At 36.4% G+C, this 6,458-nt stretch overlaps 1 protein-coding gene across 4 annotated transcripts in view; it reads right to left on the bottom strand.

Moving 5' to 3' along the window:
* Positions 1–6,458, bottom strand: part of chchd6a (coiled-coil-helix-coiled-coil-helix domain containing 6a) — a 115,635-nt gene that overhangs the window by 32,757 nt on the left and 76,420 nt on the right. The gene's annotated exons all lie outside the window — the stretch shown is intronic.

The raw sequence follows: 6,458 nt of genomic DNA, 5'->3' as shown, positions 1-6,458 counted from the left end.
TCAACTTAACATCTTTTAATACAAAACACGGTGGACCGCCTCGACGCCCCGACCACCGGGCTTAGCAAGTTTTCAGGGGGAAACCCTGTAAACCATTCCATTATGGCGGTGACTACTGGTTTACGCCCACTGCCCTGCTGGGAAGTAGACCTCTGCCCCAGTTTCAAGTCTTTTTTTGGCCTTTAACAAATTTCCCTGCAGGATTGCTTTGTATTTAGCCTCATCCTCATCCAATCATGAACATTTCCCCCTGTCCTTGTGAAAAAAAAAAAACTGTAATGTATGGGGTTTGTTTTCCGAACAGACAATCGTTCCCAAGTAGGTCAAAGAATTTTATTTTGATCTCATCTGAAAGGAGCAGCCTCTCCTACGTCTCTTCTGTGTCCCCTGAATGACTTGTGGCAAACTTTAAAGGTTGTTCTTATGTTATCTTTCAAAAATGACTTTCTTGTTGCCATTCTTCCATAAAAAGGCCAGATTTGTAGAGTGCATGACTAAGAGTTGTCCTGTTAACAGTTTCTCACACCTGAGCTACAGAGCTCCTCCAGAGAGTTTTTTCTGTTTCTCTCACTGAAGGTATATTCACATCAGCTCTGTTTGGTCCACTTTAATCAAAATCTAGTTTGTTTCTCCAGAAAGCCAGGTTCGTTTCATGCAACTGGACTCTGATGGAGACCAAAAAAGCAAACTCTGGTGAATGCCAAGTGGACCAGAGACTGCTCCAAAAGCAGGAAGCAGACTACAGCATAGGGCATTCTTGGTAAATACAACCAAAACACACCTATGCGTCTCACGCTAATGAGAGAGAACAGGCTTTTCTAACGGTTTGGTTCATTTGACTCAGTGCAGTCTGAAAGCCAACAGCTGAAAATGTAACAAATGTTACAATTTTGGTTCCCAACAGAACTGAGTCTACCGGACTATTAGATGTGAAAACATCTTAATCCTCTTCTGAAAAGGCTGGTTAGTTTTGATTAAAGGTTGTTGGGTTTCCAGTTATCTGTACCTTTTCCATTTTAAGATAATTGACTGAAATTTTCTAAGTTTGGATAATACTTTGCAATTAACATTTACCCATCTGCTGATCAGCTTTTTGAATATTTCTGTTGGCATTTAGAAATTTTTCTTTGGTGTTGACATCAGAGTCTTTGAGGCTGGAAGTTCTTTGCCTCCTGTTTTTCATCTTTTTTGGAGTAAACTATAAAGTTCCTTTCCAGATTCTCTGTCAGATTAGATCTCCAAAATATTCTCAAAAACATTGATATTATTGACAGAAGAAACTTCTTGTTAAAATGAAAAAAAAAAAAAGCTTTCTTGATGTAAATCTACAGGATACACAAATACTTCCACATTACAAGGTATAAAGTTGTATGCTGCTACATTATGACAATCTATCATAAAATGCAAATAAAATTATTTTGATGTTTCGTGCTGCAATGTAAAAGAAAATGCAGAAATACAATGGGTAGGATTACAAATATTTTGTCATTTCTGGATGGCAGCAGCAGATTAAGACATGAAGGGAAGCAGGAGAATTGCATGCAGGAAACAACTCATTCCTTTTATTCTGTTTGTTATTCCTTTCATTAGCAGGGCAATTTCTGCCTGCAATGGAAAGTAGAAAACAAGAAACAGTGGGAAGAGAGTGGAAACAGATGGAACATGCCTCCCCAATTAAACATCAGAGCTTTGTGGTATATCTGTAGTCATTAAGAACCTACAGAAGTTTGTCACATTTATTGCTTTTTATATAGAGGAATCCTGGCATCCCATATTTGTCCATCATTGTTTTTATCTGCTTTTTGTTCGGCTTCCCCTGGGATAATGTGGCGCAGTCATGGCTGGCTGGAGTCAAATCGCCAGATTTTTCACCTAATTATTCTAAACACCACAACATTTTGAGGAAAAAAGAAAATAAAGCATCTGTCAAGTATCCATTTTTATTAAAAAGCCAACTGGGACAAAGTATGTATTCCTTCTTTTTCCGTTTTTTGCTGTTGTAGAGTCCAAGGTTCACACAGACTTCTAACAGAGAGCATGCCAGTGATACGAATGTGACAAAAGGGACCAAAAAGGAATGTAATCTTCAAAAAATATAATCAATTCAAAAATTTTTGCAAAGAAAATATAAATAAATAAAAACAGCCTACAAAATGTAGTTTTAAAGTTTTATTACTGTAGTTTTGCTGGAGTCTTAATGGCTCAGTGTTACAAATGGAAAGTCTAAAGATAAAAACTACACTATGCTCTGCTGTATATTGACTGAAAAAAAAAAGCCAAAAACAAAATGTACTCTGCAAATAGGAAAAGAAAACAGATATGGTTCTGAGGTTTTAGCCCCAATTAAAACAACCTAAACCAATTTAGGAGCAGGAAGTTGGACTCCTCTGAACACGGTTTGACTTCTCTCTGAACAGCTAAGACAAATCTAGTAGATAATTAGGCCTACTTTCATGAAGCTCCAAGACACTTTGTAATATTTATTCATGCACAGCAATATGAGGTGAGTGGAGTTCAGCTAGTTGTACGCTTCACAGATTTTTGTGTCAAAACTTGAGGTGAACATAAGGGAAAAATGTGAGTGTGTGTGCGTGTGTGGACAGCAACAGAGGCCCCTCATTCTTCTTCATTAGTGTCGACCGCAGAGGGGCCGACTGTCTACTGCTGTTCCTCTACACGTCTCTTTATCCTGGACCTACCTCTAACCCTTCTCCCTATACGGAAGGCATTTCACACAAGTATTCACACCCCCTGAACTCCTTCATATTTTGATACATTATAAGCACAAACTTTAATGTACTTTTACTGGGATTTTTATGTGACAGAGCAACACAAAGCAGTGCATGAGAACGTTGTTTTTTATATTTGCCACATGCTCAATAAGTTACTTTAAAACAAAGAGCATCAGTAAAAGAAATGGAACTGCTGCATAAACAGTCCACTTCAAAATAAGAGCATGAATATAAATGTCAAACTACTTTATTTATAGGGCAAAAATTAATTTAGGGGAAGCTAAGTGCCGCTAAACATTTTCAAATTTAGCAAAGACACCAAGCGAAAAAAAAGCTCAGCTATTAGCACATTAGCAGAAGTGTGCTCAGTGTTTAAAACATCCTCCCATCATGATGCTGCCACCACCGAGTTTCATTGTGCGAATGATGCATTCAGGATGGGTACAAGATGGGCTCTGGAGCAAAGGAGCAAATGGAGAAACTCAATGCCAAGTTTGAAAAGTGGAGGAGCTAACGTACGTTTCTGCTCTGCCATTCTCTAAATGTTAATTTCCTTAAACTTTCCACACTATGATGTGATTTACCAGTTAAAGCTTGCTTTATACCAACACGATCTCTTTAGTCACAGTTACATCCATGAAGACGAAAGGCAAATAAAATCAGATTTGGCTTTTTAAGTTTGTGGAATTGCGGCCTCTCTTTACTGAGTGATGAAACACAGCAGACCAATATAAATATCTGTATTTGTCTGTATTAAAGTTGTTTTTACATGTTTGACCAAACTTGTGAAGTTGTTGGTGTATTTCAGTGTGCTGTACTTGTGCAGAGTTATCAAAAACATTTAGTACATTTATATTAGAGTTTTTTTTAAAGTCTATTCAGAACTTTTTTAATGTATCAGATTGGTATGGGCCGATGATAAACTTCAGATATCTACATTGGTTGGAAGTGAAAAAAGTGGATTGGTGCATCTCTAATCCCAATGACTCTTTTTGAACTAAACCTAACTAAGTTCTTTAAAAATAGGCATATTAAATAAGAACTTATCTAACACAGCAAAAAGTAGAAAGAGACGGTGTATCCTTCACCTCCATCTCTTTCTCTTCTTTAATTCATCTCCATCTTTCTGTATCCTTAACTGTTCTTTATTCACTTCCCCCTGCTCAAGCTGCTTCTTATCACCATGTTTATCTTCCACTTTTCTGACATTTTTTTATTTTTGTTTGCCCTCATCTTCTTTTCCCGCCTCTGCCTGCTCGCATTTTGCCCTTTCGTCTCTTTTATCCATTATATTCTTTTTATCATTTATGTTTTGTACTATTTCACTTCTAAGTTCTCATAACAAGTACCGTTTTTTGCTTTGTCACCCTCTTGCTCTGCCTTTAGATGAAGCCTATTAAAATATCTGTTTCTTTGAACCAATTTCCAGCTTCCACCTGTCAGCACTTCATTTCAGCTTTCACCTTACAGCTAATTGTTTCTTCTTTATTGTGCTCTTTGGCTTTGCCTTAATACTATGAAACCTTTCTTTATCTTTCTCCTTTCTCCACTGCTTTTAGTTTTTCTCTAAAAGCCTTTCATCTACCACTATAGCCACTGAATATAGTGGCTATATTACCCAACCAACATGGGCTTCATGTTTATCTTATACTCTTCAATAATCCAGTTACTTACTCTCCACATCTCCTTTGTGTTTCTCTTCTTGCTTGTCGGTACTGATATATACCATTGGGGTGACTGAGCTGTGTTGATCTTTGTTCAATCAGCAATACCACTGACATTAAAGAAAATAGAAAAACAACAACAAAAAAAACCTACAGGAAAAATCAATATTAGATTTTACAGCATTCCACTGATTCACTGGCCTTGCTAAAAATCAGCCAACATTCAGACTGAGGCTACAGAAACGTATTTATTGTCAGTCTGTCAACAGAGTTTCTGTCTGAAAATACCCTCACCAAAAGTTGATGAAGCAATTATATTTAGCCCCTACTTTCAGGTGTCTCACCACAGAGCCTTATACAAATATACCAAGCACAACACAGCCCATCACACGACCAGATGATATTTGTTACAGCTACAGAAAAGGAGTTGATGACACTTCCCCTCCAATGCCTCATAATAAAGTGACAAAAATAAAAAATAAAGGTGCAGTAGTTTAGCGGAAGAGCTGAATGTGTGTGTGGAGAAGAAACTGGAGAAGTTTGATCCAAGACCTCTCTATCTCAATCTTTCTCAAACAGTGGTGCCCGGACTACTGGTGGTCCGCCTCCTAGTGGTCTGCAAGTTCAGTATGAAAATTTGGGCTGATATCAATATCCAATATTTAATATTAATATTGCAGTTATGCTCAATAACCAGTATTTACAGATATTAAATATATTTTACTAATGTTTTGACACCTTTGGGGAAAACAACCAACCAACAGATGGCAACAAGATAAAAATAAACATCAACTGTTTATATCCAGTAATATTTATTTACTGACCAATAACGATGATACTCTAAGTTTGATTCAATGAAAAATGTAGTTCACAAGATGATAAATGAGAGAGGGTTCACAAGAAAGGGAGAAGATTAGATTTTAATGAAAGTTGAAGTTGTAAAAGAAGAATACAGTTGTGCACTTCAGTAAATTTAGTAGTTTGGACCAAACTGCTCTCAACTCCTCATTTATATGTGAAAGCATGAAATCATGTGCAGATGAAAGAAAATAATTTTTTTTAAGTTTGCAGTGAAACAAGATTGGAACACTGAAGGTAATACCTGACATATATATTTTTTAATTGTATCTGTCCAAATCAGAATCGCCAGATTAGGCTTTTGAAAGCAGAAAATTGCAATTGATGCACCTCTAAGTTATACTGGATCTTCATAGAGAAGATCTGTTGACCTTGTAAAGATACTAGGTGAAGCTACTAGGTGTCATTTTTCCAAACAGAAACAAACCCTCTACCAATATAAAATGCCACTCATAGAGGAAGAAGAAAAAAATGTTTAAAAGTCAAATTACAGTTCACAAACTCAAAGACCTTAATTTTGAGACATGTGTAATGGTTTGATGAAAAAGAAATTAAAGTGTTCAGCCATAATGACCATCATCACTTCAGAAGAAAAATTAGGAAGATTACAGGTTTGTCTGATTTAGTGAGAGAAAGGTTATTTTTCTGCTGGTAAAATATCTGGTTTAAACTGCAGGTCTAAGTGTTAACAAGGTTTTTAAAAAATCTATTCCCAGCTAAGCTTCAGCAGCCAATGCCTGCCTATTTTACGACTTAATAAAGTTTCCAAAAACTGGTATCCTCTCAGTATAAATATCATCAGTATAATGAAACTTGGTCAGGTAGCTCCTACATAATTTTATTAACAAATCACCAAAAGAAGAAAAAAAAAACATAACTTCAACAATTCTACTTCCTGATCTCAGTTTTACCAGCAACCAGAAGACACCATATTCATGTTCTGCTGTAGGATAATTATTTAGCTAACTATTTTATGCTAGCTTTGGTCGGTCTCTAAAATTTATGTTTTGTTTCCCAGAACAAAGTCGACTGCTGTCCCCTGTGTCTTAAAGTGTAGTCTGCAGGCTTAGTGCGGCCACAAATATCCACATACACTGAATCTCATTCAAAGTTTGGGCTTTGCGAGAAACTGATAAACTCCGTAAAACTATTACTTTATGGTTTAATTAAAATGTGCCATTCTGTCAGAGAAAATTTTATAGTA

This window comes from Poecilia latipinna, unplaced genomic scaffold (genome assembly GCF_001443285.1).
Source record: "Poecilia latipinna isolate Pla-1442-1.1 unplaced genomic scaffold, P_latipinna-1.0 Scaffold1781, whole genome shotgun sequence".
NCBI classification, from domain to species: domain Eukaryota; kingdom Metazoa; phylum Chordata; class Actinopteri; order Cyprinodontiformes; family Poeciliidae; genus Poecilia; species Poecilia latipinna.
The sequence above is the reverse complement of the archived record's forward strand: the minus strand, read 5'-3'. Positions and strand labels throughout refer to the sequence as shown.